Genomic DNA, 15,727 nt, shown 5'->3' with positions numbered 1-15,727 from the left:
ATCTTCAAACCTTAAACCAAAAATATCCCCTGAAGTCTTCTTAAAACTAAATATTTTTTTTTTTAGTAAAGAATGTCTGCCTTGAGCACTGTGCTCTTTAAGATCTATCTATAGGGATCAAATTGACATGAGCAACTTGAAAGATTAGACAGGAACTTTAGGAGACAGTAAGTTTATGTTAATGGGGAAGGAACACTTCAGAAAAGGAGGGTGAGAATGGTTGCTCAATTTCAAAAATGTTATCAATGTCACTGAATTGTATGTGTAGAAATTGCTGAACTGGTGTATTTCTGCTACATATATTTTCAACAACAAAAAACAAAACTTAAAAAAAATACTGTGCTTTTTAACAGCTGTATAGGACCCCACTAAGAGATGTTTCATCATTTATTTAACTAGTTTCTGATTGTTTTCAGTCTTTTGCTCAATGAACAGCCTTATACATAATCTCATTACATTTTTTAATCTATCTGTAGAATAAACTCCTCTAAGCTGAACGACTAGATCAAAGACATGTGCATTTTAAATTTAGTCGACATTGCCAGGTGCTCTCCAAACGTTCTGCCAATTTCTTTGCCACCTGCCCCCCTCCCCCGCTCCTTTCTAATGTAACAAGAAATCTGTTTCTCATTATTGATATAACTCCATTTGTTTAATTCACATCTCTGCATAAATTAAAAGTAATTTGTCTTTGAGACCCGCTTGTTCTTACCTTCTGCTCAGTTTTCTATTAGTTTTCAAGTATAGTATTTATTTTACATTAAGTTTATATATATTTACTATATACATAGCAAATATATACGTATATTAATTTATAGTCTCAAAGTATACTCAGCACTATCACCATCACCTGGGACCTTGTTGGAAACTCTCTGGCCCCACGCAATCAGACCTTCCGACTCAGAGCCCCCAGGTGCAGACCCCAGCAAGCTGAGGCTTACCAAGCCCCCAGGTGCAGATCCCAGCAAGCTGAGGCTTACCAAGCCCCCAGGTGCAGACCCCAGCAAGCTGAGGCTTACCAAGCCCCCAGGTGCAGATCCCAGCAAGCTGAGGCTTACCAAGCCCCCAGGTGCAGACCCCAGCAAGCCTAGGCTTACCAAGCCCAGCAGGTGGTTCTAATGCCCACAAAATTTGACAGCTGCTGCATTAAGGTAACTAACCTCATCGGAAATAGGTTGCAGGTATTTCTTCCCAGCTGTCACTGGTCCTTTGAGGCTGCTTATTGTTTATTTTTACTGGCAGAAATTTTAAATTTCCATGTAGCCAAATTTCACAAATGTTTCCTCCTTAAGGAAACCCTGGTGGCTGAGTGGTTAAGTGCTATGGCTGCTAACCAAAGGGTTGGCAGTTCAAATCCGCCAGGTGCTCCTTGGAAACTCTATGGGGCAGTTCTACTCTGTCCTATAGGGTCGCTTTGAGTCAGAATCTACTTGATGGCAATGGGTTTGGTTTTTGCTTTTTTGGTTCCTCCTTAATATCACAGTTGAGAATCATCCTTAGAAAACCCTTCTCTACTCCGAGATCATTCAACCTTCTCCCATATTAACATTTTTATTCTTTTTTATGTTTTAAATATTTGCTCCAACAACCTGATGTATATCTGCATCTTGGAATGGTTGGTCTATTTAAAGCAAGTTAAACAAGCCTTTAAAAGAATGAGAGAACAAAAAATAGATGCACAGAGTGTCATTTGTAAAAACATCTGTGATCCTCAAAAAGACATAAACACTCATGATGTTTGGGCCCTGGGAAGTTTAGTGGTTTTTTTTGTTTTTCCCAAAAAATCTAGGATACCCAGACATTTCTATTATCAAATAGTTCCTGCAAACATTTACATAGACCTTGATAAAAAGGTAATATGGGTTTTACATTTTATGGCCCCCTCCAATTCATTCTATGATTAAGAACGGCATGAAATCCAAAGTGGCCCCAAATGGCCAACATGAAAGTAAAGAGAAAGCAGCTAAAGGCTTAGAGAGTCCTTCTTCAAATGTCGGGGACTATTCCTTAGGCATTTTCTTTAAATTTCAGGGGACTCACAGGCAAGGAGGCAATGAGCTAATGCACTGATCTTAAAAGCGAGGATATGATGAGGTGGAGTGGAGCTGGATGGGAAAGTTGGTGAGGTAAGCACCAGGTTTTACAAAAAGTAAAATGCCATTGAGCTGATTTCTAATGAGGAATGTGACAGCTGAGTGAACTCTTCCTGGCTTTGCTCTGATGCAGAGGTCTCAATTAGCGTCATTTTCCACCTTTGCTTAGAACCATCTGCAGATAAACTTCAAGCTCAAAAGTCACGGAGGTGTCCCAAAGCTCGAAACTCACGAAGGTGCTCCAATCAAGCAGAATGTAAAGATTAACAGAGGAAGGACACCTTCTCCTCCGAGGACTCCCTTGGCGGAGCTCCGATGAGGATCTGGACTTCTCTGGAGCCCAGTTTCAGAGGTTGAGGGAGTAAGGGTGCCTGTGCACACAGTGCGAGTGTGCATGTGTGCACGTCTGTATGTTGTGCAAAGGCCTGAGACTTCCCGCATTCTCTTATTTCTCCTGAAAGGTAATCACTTTACAGGCGTTCATGAGCTTTAAAAAAACATTACACAAACTCAGTTCCTACAAAATGCTGCTCTCCTTAAATCTCCTTTTGTGATTTCTGAGACAAGAATTCATGTAATGGACAGGGTTCCCCGTTGCGCCAACACCCATTGATCACAGAGGCAGTCCAACGACTGGGCCAAGAAATGGACATCTTTCCATTATGTCCTTAGTTCCTGGTTCTCAAGAAGTCAGTGTTCATAAGCCAATCAATGATAAAGCATTACATTTCACCCGAACTTTAGTTTAATGGTGTCCAAATAAATATACGAATATGAAAAATACCCATCTCCGTAAAGGATAATACTAAAATATCTGTAAACTATGTTCTATCAAGCAGTAAACACGAGCCTGCTAGCTGTTTACTGGTTTTACGAAGGAGTTGTTGCTGATTGCCTAATAGAAGATTTTAAATGTGAAAATGGGATGACCCCTAATCTTACATGGAGGCTCAGGTGCTGACCTCTGCGATCAGAGGTTGGGCTGAAGCAATCCTGGGGGCAGTACTTCTTGGGGCAGAAGTTGGCACGGAGCCACACACATCTCCCTTTGTATCTGCAACAGCTGGCGTGTGTGCTGCATGCAGGCTGAATCTACAAGTGTTCCATTCATTCAGTATCACAGGATCACAGAAGGTATCTGATCCACTCTTCTTGCTTTACTGGTAAAGTAATAGGTTTAAGCCTGTACAACTGGCTAATGGCAGAGAAGAGTAGGAAACATGTCTTTACACAATTTAAGGTCATCTGTTCATCTATTTCTGACAGCGTTTAATCAGCAGTGCCTCCTAACATTTTCGTTTTTAAATTGTTTTGAGCAAAGGTTAATGATCTCTAGCCGTGCCGGCCAATATGGTAGCCACTAGCCACATGGACTATTTGGGGCCTTGATACGTGGGTAATCCAAATTGAGATGTTCTCTAAGTGTAAGGCTTAGTATGGAAAAAAAAAAAGATCTAAAATATCACATTAGTATGTTTGTATTGATTACATGTTGAATTTTTTTTTTTAATATATTGGGTTAAATAATCAAAATCATTTTACTTCTTTTTATTTTTCTAATGTGACTACTAGAACACTTTACGTTCTTCCCAGGGCTCACACATCTTATTTCTATTGGACAACAGTGATTTATAGGAAAACACTGAACTGCACGAAGGAGAGAGCTACAAGGAACCTTTCCTGAACTGGCCAGTGGCAAGAGCAGAGGAGGAGAGACGAGAGGGCATAAGCCAGTACTTGACAAAGTGCTTATCCAGCTCCAGAAAGACAGACTTGCAAGCCACGTGATAAAATCAAAACTAAAGGACTATTTGAAATCAACTAATTTTAAATGAATGTTTAAATGGGCATGTATGTGTTAGTATATTTAACATTTAAAAGAACGTCAGTAGTTGTGACATCATGACAGCCATCACTTTTGATTAAGAGCAGCTGTTTTCCTGGAAAAATCAGAACCAAAAACAATTAATGTCCTAGAAATCAGTTCTGCCTTTAAAGAGACACATGTCCACTGTCAATTCTCAGGCCAGATGATGACTGATGGATAGACAGATGGGGATGGGCAGGGGGACGGGCAGGGGGACGGGCAGGGGGACGGGCAGGGGGACGGGCAGGGGGACGGGCAGGGGGACGAACGGGCAGGCAGGTAGATAGATAGACCCCACCCACACCATGAGTGAGAATGAGGGACACTGGTTATCTGAATTGAAAGTTACAGGTTACCACAGCTGGCCAGAGTCCTTTTCACTTCAGATAACCAAATGTTCCTCTTTGTAACAAAGAAACTCTTTTGTGTATAAATCTGATGCTTTTATCTTGGGGGAAATGATGGCTTTGCCTAAATCAATAGGTTAATTTCCAAACAGTGGGGTTAACATAGTAACTGCAGCCATAAAATTAGAAGATACATGAATGAATAGTACATTTTTATCATCACAGATAGACTCTTTTTTGGTGAAAGAACTCCAGATGTTTTTCAAAGGTTTTGGTTTTTCAGCATGATATGTAGGCATCGGTCAAGACAATAGTCACCTCTGAAATAAGACATTTCAGATAGAGTGAAAGTCATTTGTGCTTTATAGACTATGAAAAAAAAATGAATGAAAGAAAAGTCTCCTCTGTTCTTTTCATTGCAAAATGGCATTGCTGGGAATGCCAGCTTGCCCAGTACAGGTATAGATCACAAACGTCTTGACAAAGCAATTAAAAAGCTAAAACGTTAGGAGCCAAAGCTGAAAAGTGTCTTCCACAACTTGGAATTCAGTATGTATGTTTTCTGAGTCTCTGCTTGGGAACAGCTCAACCAAAGCTGTGACAAGTAAAGATTCTGGAGGCTTCTACATTAGCCAGGACCTACACATATAATTCCCACCTAGAACAGGGATATAACCGAGGAGTAGGCAGCTATCCATGCCACGGGGGTAGAAGCAATCACTTCTATTTCCCCTTGATTCCCTATGTTCCTGGGGAAGACTGTCCCTATTCCCATATTAAATGCCATATGTTAAAAGGGATTAAAATGTTTCCTTGCCATGGTATCTTCTCCTTCTGTAAGGTGAACTGGGCCTTCTGTACTCCCAGCTCAGGACCGCCTGGATTTCCAGACATAGTTAGAAGTATGCACATTTTGCAATTCCAAGCAACAGCCTCAAAATAATATTATTCCCAGATAAATTTGTTAAATTTATTCTAATTTTATCCTCCCCTTTTCTCTTCCTCCTACTCCACCTCTTCGAATCCAAATGCCACTGGAAAAGAAACGCATTTGGACCCATTTGGAACGTAAAATGCTCCAGCCTTTTATTGTTACCGAGAAAATCCTCCTTAAAAAGTATTAAAGTTTTTGTTGTTGTTGTTCAAAGCAGAAAAGCTTCCTATGCTACCCTAGCTTCTCACATGCAAGGGGGTTGTTCACAAGATAACACGTGCACACATGAAAATAAATTCCTACCCAGAGGCAGCTGTCTCACTTCACAGTAGATGCTGAATTCCACCACAATGTTGCATTTCCTCATTCAACAGAGGTAGCAGATAATTCATGAAGCTTCCAGTGGAAAAGTCTACCAAACCCCCACAGGATGTCAACTGAAGTTTTAAGGGGGAAAACCGGCCCTTCTCAGGAGCAGACAGACAGGTTCCCACCTCGCGGGAAGCCAGCAGCGCTCTGCGGGCGGAAGCCCAAAGCTACCAGCAGTCATTTTCATTTGATGAAATCGCAAGCACACTACCAACAATGCCATGCCTCGTCCTTCCTACCTTCTGCATTTACAAGGAAACGGAAAGGCATGCATGTGGCTATCTCGAAACAGAGGCTTTAAAGGAGGAAGAAAAGGTCTACACAGGGCTCAGTCAAGCACACGAAGCAAAGCGGTCTAGGACAAAACCTGCTGAACAAAATAGCAGCTGCTAACGTGCTTTGCATTAATTTCACTTCGGACCACATCTTTTTTATGAGTTTCACAAATTCCTTAAGCCAACTTCCACATCCAGAGAACTGCCTGCACAATAAAATGTTCCAAACTAACTCCTCTTTGAAAGAAACCAGAAATCCCTAAGTAATACGGCAGATGCAGATTTTTGTCTTTTTAAGAAACTGTTTTAGGCAAAGGTAGCGTGATGCTGAGTCTCTCTGACAAAGATACAGAAATTCAGCTTTTTTTCGCCCTAGCCAACTCCAGTATTTACGTTGCTAACTCGCCCTCCCAGCGAGCGAGAATCCCTTTCCCCCTGCTCCCCAGCCATCATGGACAAGCTGTCAGTTCCCCAGTGCAGTGCGGACGCAGCGCGGCCACAGCGGAGGATGGAGAAATCGGTTACCTGCAGAACGCAACTCCGCTCCGCGCGTCTTCAGAGCTCTCCCCGCGCAGGGCAGGACCGCGCAGGGTGCGCGGCTGCGGGCTCCTCCCGGAGGCCCGGCGGGGCGCCGTACGCTGGCCACCCGGCCGCCTGCCGTGACGCTGCGCTCCGCCGCCCGCTCGCCCGTGCGCCCGTGCGCCCGCGCCCCTCGCGCCGCGCCGCGCCCCGCCCCGCCCCGCGCGCCCCGGCCCGCAGTCCCGCGCACCTGGGCTGGCCGAGCCTGTGCCGGGCCTGGCGCGGTGGCCGCCGAATGTCCTCGTCCCCGGCGCGGCTGCCTGGCCCCCTCCAGTCTTCAAACTCGAACCTCAGAGCTGTGCCAACTCCATAGGCAGCTACCGCTGCTCCTGCTTAAATGGCGCCTGTTCGCCTCCAAAGGGCTTTTCGGTGCCACCTACTGCATGCTCCTGGAATATATTGTGAAGTCTAGTTTATCTGAGAATTTAATGAATCAAAATAATTCCATTGAAAAGATACCAGACTCTTGTGTCTTAAATGGTTCACAAGTATAATCACTACTAACCACACAAGCCTTTCTTTCTGTTTCCAGATACGAATTACAAACCTACTCATTTAGAAGGTGAGTGAGATGCCATTTGTGAATAATCAACCATACAGGGCATATTGATACATTTTAATTGAATAAAGTCATATCACAAAACTGTCACTGACAGTCTTCCTAGAAATGTCTTTTCACCGGGTAATTGCCCACAACTGTTTCAGGGAAATAAAGACGTTTAACTGCTGACATTGGTGAATAATTTTGTCAATGAAGCATTTCTCAAAACCAGGTGAATCAGCAAGAAATAAGATGTATTACTAACAATTCTGTGCCTACATTTTAAAAACTGTAACCTTAATCCACATTAAATAAAAACTACAGGTTTGATACGAAGATTTCTTCTCTTGATTGACTCATTTTTTAGCACCAAATGTTTGAAAAGACTATTAATATTTTCTCAGTCTTCAAACTAGATTTAGCTTATAGAATCCTATTTACCTGTTCTAATACTCTTTTTTTTATTTTCTGCATATTCTCAAACAACTTTATCCTTCCCAGTTTATTTCCAAAGTAAATTTCTGCTTTTCTATTCATAGGAAAACATGTTTTTAAAATCTTAAGAGATATGCTTTTTGCAACATATAGCCAAGAAAACTTATTTTGCTCACTAGATAACATAATTCTGGCCTTGATGCTATGGCTCCTGTAATATGAAAACAATACCCCATTTTTGCCAAAGCCACTTAAAGGTTCCCACCAACAAGCCTAACCCTATTTTAATGACGCATAAAAGCGGGGTCCTTGCTCCCTCCTTTGTCTCCTCTTCATTAAGAATGAATGACTGGGCCAATAAAAAAGCCAGCACAGAGAAGGATCCAGATACACTGACAGGGCAGCTCTGGGCAATGCCTGTGGATTCTGGAATTGGAAAGGACCACCCAGGTTAATGAATGGGGAAGTTATTTTCCATGACCCAAGAATGAGATTATCAGGTTAAGTGATAAAATGGTATTTGAGGACTGAACAGTGAAGAGTGAAAAGTTTAAAAGAAGTGAAAATAATGAAGGCAATAAGCCAGCTCTAATACAGAAGTAGGAATGATAATATGGAGTTGGTTGAAGGGAGCCAATCTAATTGGGTAAATCCTGCACTGCGGAAGAAGCTTGCATTTTGCCACCATGATCATAATTTGTTCTGAGAATGCAAAGCAGGGACCTCAGAAACCCCATTTGAACAAGGAGCAACAATATTGAAAATGATGTCCCTGGTCTCCTTATCCCTCTTCAAAGACCCTAACTTTTTATTAGCCGAAAGGGACAGATGGCTCCCAAGTCTGTCTTTTAACTTCTGCTTAGCTTACCAGTAAACTAGTTGTCATTGAGGTGACTCTAACTCATGGTGACCCCACTTGTGTAAGAGTAGAACTGCACTCAATTTTTTTTTCTGATTTTTTAGAAGTAGACCTCCAGGCCTTCAAGGCACCACTGGGTGAACTTAAACCACCAACCTTTCAGTTAGTACCCAAATGCTTAGCCATTTGCACCACCCAGACTTCTTTCTAAGAAGCCTGCCCCATTTGCTTCTAGACTAGGGTCTCCCTCCCCTGGTTGTACATTAGAATCACCAGAGCAGCTGTAAATGTATTTTTCGAAACACTCCAATGCCCAGTCCAGTCCACCCGCACAACAACTGCACCACAGCCTCTGGGTAGTACCAAAGCACCAATTTGTTTTTATTGTGGTAAATATATACATAACAAAACGTTTGCCATTTCAACCTTCTTCACGTGTACACTTCAGTGACATTAATGGTATTCATGGTATCGGGCCACCATCACCATTATCCACTTCCAAATTATTCCATCGTCCTTAACATAAACGCAGCATCCCCTAAGCAATGAGTCTCTCTTTTTCCACTCTCGTGTAGCCACCCCATCAGACAAAACCGGCTTTAAGTCAAAATCTGTTATAAGAGACAAAGAAGGGCATTATATAATGATAAAAGCGTCAATTCATCAAAAGATATAACAATTATATGCACCTAACATCGGATCTCCAAAATAGCTGCAGACTTCAATACACCACTTTTGATAATGGACAGAACAGCTAGAAAGAAAATCAGTAAAGAAACAGAGGGCCATACATTCTTCCGAGAGCACGTGGATCATTCTCCAGGGTAGACTACATGTTAGAGAACAACGACAACAACGAAACAACTACATTTTGTTCATTCCTGCTAATGGCGACCTCCGTGTGTAGAACTGTGCTCTATAGTGTTTTCGTGGCTAATTTTTCACAAGTAGACCACCAAGCTTTTCTTCTGAGGAGACTCTGGGCCAACTGAAACCTCCAAGCTTTCAGTTAGCAGCCGAGCATGTTAACCCAAGTCTTAAAAAATTTAAAAATATTAAAATCACAGGAAGTATTTTCTCTGACCACAATGGTGTGGAATTAGAAATTATTAGCAGGAACAGATAAATGGATTAAACAAAATGTGGTACATACATACAATGAAATACTACTCAACCGGTAAAAGAAATGAAGTCTTGATACATGCTGCAATATGGATGGAGCTGGAAGGCATTATGCGAGTGAAATAAGTCAATCACAAAAGAACAAATAATATATGACCTCATTTATATAAAAAGACAGGAACAGCAAATGTATAGAGGCCAAAGTTTGTTAGTGCTTACCAGGGGTAGGAGCAGGGGGAGGGGAGTTATTGCTTCTGGAGCACTGGGTTTTAGTTTACCGTGATTGAAAAATGGCATTGATTAAGGGTAAGGTTTTACAGCCTTGTAATATAATTGTCATCAAAGTTATAGACCTGGAAAAAAATTGAATTGGCAAAAGTTGTATAATAGATATATTTACAACAACAAAAAAGAAAAGAGTAGCTGCTGAGACTGCTTAAGTACGAACAAATATCTCATGGAATTTGGTTTCTTGGTTTGGAGGTTTAGGGTCATGATTTCATGGGACATTCCAGTCAATTGGCCCAATAATGTGTTTAGTGCTTCTGTTCCACCTCCCAGTTCGTTGTGCAGTGCCTGGGGTATGAAAAGCTTGCAAGTGGCCATGCAAGAAACAACAATTTGTCTCTATTTGCCTGGAGCAAGAGGAAGAAGGATAATCAGGAAGAGGAGGAGGAAATGGAATGTGTGACTAATTGCCTCCATGAACAACTACCTCCTTTGCCATGAGAACAGAACTGGATGGTGCCTAGCTACCATTACTGAACAATTTGATGAAAGATTCTATAGAAGGATCCTGATCAAAAGTGGGGAACTGTGGAACAGCATTCAAAATTCTTGTGAAACTCCTGAAACTATCGCCCTGAGGTCATCTTTAAACCTTAAACCTTAAGACAAAAATGTTCCCTGGAGTCTTCTTAAAAGCAAGCAATAGTTTAGCTTAACTAGCAAAGAATGCCTGCCTTGAACATTGTGCTCTTTCAAGATCTATCTATATGGGATCACATTGACAACAGCAACTCAAAAGTTTAGATAGAAAATTTAGTGAGCAGTGAGTTTATGTTAATGGGGGAGGAACAACTCAGAAAAGGAGAGTGAGAATGGTTGCAAACTCGAAGACTGTAATCAATGTCACTGAATTGTTTATGTAAAAATTTTTGAATTGGTGTATAATCTGCTATGTATATTCTCAACAACAACCAAAATAAAATAAATTATATAAAACATTTGATTCAAAAAATTAGGAATCATGAATTGTAAAACATATATCTATAATCATACCAAATAGTGACTATATTTATTATATAAAGTATAATCTCTAGCATGTCCGAGTAGACTATTTTGCTGTCATCGATTTTTCCTTTCTTTGTATAAGTTAGCAATTAAGTTTTGTCCTTGCATGAAAATACTTCGTGACCATTGTCTTAGTTATCTAGTGCTGCTATAACAGAAGTCCCACAAGTGGATGGCTTTAACAGAGAGAAATTTATTCTCTCACAGTCTAGGAGGCTAGAAGTTCAAATCCAGAGAGAGCTCCAGGGAAGGCTCTCTCTCTGTGGACTCTAGGGGAAGGTCCTTATCATCAGTCTTCCCCTGGTCTGGGAGCATCTCAGCACAGGGACCCTGGGTCCTGGCTCTTCATTCTTTCTTGGTGGTATGAAGTTCCCCCTGCCTCTCTGCTTGCTTCTCTCTTTTATATTTCAAAAAGAGATTGACTCAAGATACAACCTAATCTTGTAGATTGAATCCTGCCTCATAGAGGTAGGATTTACAATACACAGGAAAACCACATCAAATGATAAAACGGTGGACAATCACACAATACTGGGAATCACGGCCTGGCCAAGTTGACACACATTTTTGGGGGACAAAATTCAATCCATAACAACCATCATCAAGGGCAAACCTCTCATGGCAAAAAGAAAATGTGTGTATATATCCCAGGTCATTGTCAAATTTTTGCCTCATCAGCAATGCCACAATAGTAATAAATAAACTTCAAGTAATATTTTATGGAAAGCATATAAAACTTACATAATTTTTCTCTGCCAAAAGTTTTCTTCCTTTTAGGTTGCCTGCATAATATTTTATCTGTTCATTGCAATATATGTTTAAATTCAGATTACCCCACACCTACTCTTTCATCATGTATTGTTGATAAAGGTATTCTTAGCTATCATGCACCTTTATCATTTTGCTGTTGTTTCCTTTTAGCACTCCAGTTTTGCTACACTTTTCCATGGCCTTATTTTTCAATGTATATCAATTGATTGCATATTGTCTCTTATCAATAGCTCATTATCTTCAATAAAATTTATAGCAACAGCAAAAAAGAAACAGCAGAAAGAAAACTGGACAATATACAAGCATCAGTATTTTTTAATGTCATTCCAAAGAGCAGCCAAGTTTGAGAATCATTTAGACCCTTGTTACTCTATTTTTTTTTTACTCAGAGTGGGTCCATTGACCAGCAGCATCCACATCGCCTAGAAATCCCATCCCAGAGCTTCAGTCTCAGAATCTGAATTTTAATAAGATCCTCAAGTGACTCCTTGGCAGGTTAGAGTTGGAGAAGCTGTAATCAGTAGTTCTCAAGCTCTAACACACATCTGAATCACCTGGAGAAGTGGGCCTGAGGAGGAGCTTGTTAAAACACAGCTGCACACCCCCAGATTTACTGATTTAGTAAGTACTGGGTATGGCCTCAAAATTTGCAATTCTAACAAGTTCCCTGGCATTGCTAACGTTGCTTGCAGCGTGGAGCCACTGTGCTAAACCATCCAGGTAATTCAGAGAATGATAACCAGCAGGAATGCTCAATGCTTAGGTTCAATTCATTTCTTAAAGCGAATTAAAATTGGCTCAGCCAATCCAAATTCACTCATTTTGAGGATGGCCCCCTCCTTCTGCATAGGCTTACATGTGAATTCCAGGACCTATTGTGTGATTGTAAAAAAACACCTCTTCAGCTGGGTTCCCATTTTGTTTTCCTGTTTAGGACTCTGCAAGCTTACATTTTCCCTTTCCGTAATTAGAAAAAGAGGCTTTCTGGGTGGACAGAGTTCTGCACCCCACTCCTCCAACCACCACCACCACAGTGCATGACTTGAGGAGCCCGGGACGCTTTGTGAAAAGAACGTTCCTAGGGCAGACATAGCCCATTCCACGGCCTCCACCTGACTGAGAGATGCACGGGCCGTTCCCAGTCCCCACTCTTCCTCTCTGCTGGTCCCTTTGTACAGTATACACACGGCATAACCATACACATCAACCCTGCTTCTCCCTCAGCCCATCGTGGCCAACTTGAGGGTTACTTTTCCACTTTTACATAGTGATAAACATCAAGGGAGAACCCATTGCCATCAAGTCAATTACAACGCAGAGTGACCCTACAGAAAAGAGTAGAACGGCCTCATAAGGTTTCCAAGAGGCATTCGGTACATTAAAACAGCCTGGCATTTTGATTAGCAGCTGAGTTTTTTTGTTTGTTTGTTTTTAATTTTTATTGTGCTTTAAATGAAAGCTTACAAGTTTACTCAGTCTCTCACACAAAAACTTACATACACCTTGGTGAAAAAAGTACATACTTCCAATTGCTCTCCCCCTAATGAAACAGCCCACTCTCTCCCTCCACCATCTCTATTTGTGTCCATTCCACCAGCTTCTAACTACCTCCACCCTCTCATCTCCCCTCCAGAGAGGAGATGCCAACACAGTCTTAAGTGTTCACCTGATCCAAGAAACTCACTTCTCACCAGCATCCCTCTCCATCCCATTGTCCAGTCCAAGCCCTATCTGTAGAGTTGGCTTTGGGAATGGTTCCTGTTCTGGGCCAACAGAAGGTCTAGGGGCCATGACCACCGGGGCCCTTTTAGTCTCAGTCAGACCATTAAGTCTCGTCTTTTTATGAGAATTTGGGGTCTGCATCCTACTGCTGCCCTGCTCCCTCAGGTGTTCTCTCTTGTGTTCCCTATCAGGGCAGTCATCGGTTGTAGCTGGGCACCATCTAGTTCTTCTGGTCTCAGGATGATGTAATCTCTGGTTTATGTGGCCCTTTCTGTCTCTTGTAATTACCTTGTGTCCTTGGTGTTCTTCCTTCTCCTTTGGTGCAGGTTGGTTAAGACCAATTGGTGCATCTTAGAAGGCCGCTTGCTAGCATTTAAGACCCCAGGTGCCACTCTCCAAAGTGGGATGCAGAATGTTTCCTTAATAGATTTTATTACGCCAATTGACATAGACGTCCCCTGAAGCCGTGGTCCCCAAACCCCACCCCTGCTACGCTGGCATTCGAAGCATTCAGTTTATTCAGGAAACGTCTTTGCTTTTGGTTTAGACCAGTTGTGCTGGCCTCACCTGTACTGTGTGTTGTCTTTCCCATCACCTAAAGTAGTTATCTACCATCTAGTTAGCAAATACCCCTCTCCCACCCTCCCTCGTTCCTTCCTCTCATAACCATCAAAGAATATTATCTTCCCTGTTTAAACTATTTCTCCGGGTCTTATAATAGTGATCTTAATACAATATTTGTCCTTTTGCAACTGACTAACTTCATTTAGCATAATGCCTTCCAGATTCCTCCATGTTATGGAATGTTTCACAGATTCCTCACTGTTCTTTATCTATGCGTAGTATTCCATTGTGTGAATATACCATAATTTATTTATCCATTCATCTGTTGATGGGCACCTTGGTTGCTTCCACATTTTTCTATTGTAAATAGTGCTGCAGTGGACGTCAGTGTGCATATATCTGTTCGTGTAAAGGCTCTTATTTCTCTAGGATGAATTCCAAGGAGTGGAAGTTCTGGATCTTATGGGAATTCTATTTCTAGATTTTTAAGGAAGTTCCAAATCGATTTCCCTAAGTGTTTGTACGATTTTACATTCCCAGCAGCAGTGTATAAAGTCTCTCCATAACCTCTCCAACATTTATTATTTTGTGTTGTTTTGGGTTAATGCCGACCTTGTTGGAGTGAGATGGAATCTCATTGTAGTTTTGATTTGCATGTCTCTATTGGCTAATGATCCTGCACATTTCCTCATGTATCTGTTAGCTACCTGAATGTGTTCTTTAGTGAAGTGTCTATTCATATCTTTTGCCCATTTTTTAATAGGGTTGTGTTTTTGTAGTTGAGTTTTTGCAGTATCATGTAGATTCTAGAGATCAGGCACTGATCGGAAATGTCATAACTAAAAACTTTTTCCCAGTCTGTAGGTAGTCTTTTTACTCTTTTGGTGAAGTCTTTGGATGAGCATAGGTGTTTGATTTTTAGGAGCTCTCAATTATCTTGTTTTTTTTCTGCATTGTTAGTAATGTTTTGTATACTGTTTATGCCATGTATTAGGGCTCCTAATGTTCTCCCTATTTTTTCTTCCATAATCTTTATCGTTTTAGATTTCATATTTAGGTCTTTGATACATTTTGAGTTTGTTTTTGTGCATGGTGTGAGACACAGGTCTTGTTCCATTTTTTTACAGATAGCTATCAAGTTATGCCAGCACCATGTGTTAAAAAGACTGTCTTCTCCCCATTTAACTGATTTGGGCCCTTTGTCAAATACCAACTGCTCATATGTGGATGGATTTATGTCTGGATTCTCAATTCTGTTCCGTTGGTCTAGGTATCTATTGATGAACCAGTACCAGGCTGTTTTTACTACTGTGGTGGTATAATAGGTTCTAAAATCAGGTAGAGTGAGTCCTCCCACTTTTCTTCTTCTTTTTCAGGAATGCTTTACTTATCCAGGGCCTCTTTCCCTTCCATATGAAGTTGGTGATCTGTTTCTCCATCTCATTAAAAAATGTCGATGGAATTTGGATTGGAATTACATTAAATCTATAGATAGCTTTTGGTAGAATAGACATTTCCACAATGTCAAGTCTTCCTATCCTTGAGCATGGTATGTTTTTCCACTTATGTAGATCTCTTTGAGTTTCTTGCAGAAGTGTTTTGTAGTTTTCTTTCTATAAGTCTTTTACATCTCTGGTAAGATTTATTCCTAAGTATTTTATCATCTTGTGGGCTACTGTAAATGGTATTGATTTGGTGATTTCCTCTTCGATCTTCTTTTTGTTGGTGTAAAGAATTCCAGCTGATTTTTGTATGTTTATCTTGTATTCTGATACTCTGCTGAACCCTTCTATCAGTTTCAGTAGTTTTCTTGAGGATTCCTTAGGGTTTTCTGTGTATAAGATCATGTCATCTCCAAATAGAGATAATTTTACTTCTTCCTTACCAATCTGGATGCACTTTATTTCTTTATCTAGCCTAATTGCTCTGGCCAGGACCTCCAGCACAATCTTGAAT

At 41.1% G+C, this 15,727-nt stretch overlaps 1 protein-coding gene across 5 annotated transcripts in view; it reads right to left on the bottom strand.

Annotated features, from left to right (window-relative positions):
* Positions 1 to 6,739, bottom strand: part of DIRAS2 (DIRAS family GTPase 2) — a 252,675-nt gene extending 245,936 nt beyond the window's left edge. For 3 of the 5 annotated variants that reach the window (XR_007518590.1, XR_007518591.1, XM_049895274.1), the window contains exon 1: positions 6,655 to 6,739. The gene's annotated coding sequence lies outside the window, so the exon portion shown is untranslated. Of the gene's footprint in view, positions 1 to 6,410; positions 6,537 to 6,654 lie in introns of those variants that run through there. The other 2 variants (XM_049895275.1, XM_049895276.1) reach the window with 1 other exon arrangement.
* Between the last annotated feature and the right edge of the window lie 8,988 nt (positions 6,740 to 15,727).

The sequence above is a fragment of the Elephas maximus genome, chromosome 9 (assembly GCF_024166365.1).
Source record: "Elephas maximus indicus isolate mEleMax1 chromosome 9, mEleMax1 primary haplotype, whole genome shotgun sequence".
Taxonomy (NCBI): Eukaryota; Metazoa; Chordata; class Mammalia; order Proboscidea; family Elephantidae; genus Elephas; species Elephas maximus.
Note: the sequence above shows the minus strand (reverse complement) of the source record. Positions and strands in the feature narration are given on the sequence as shown.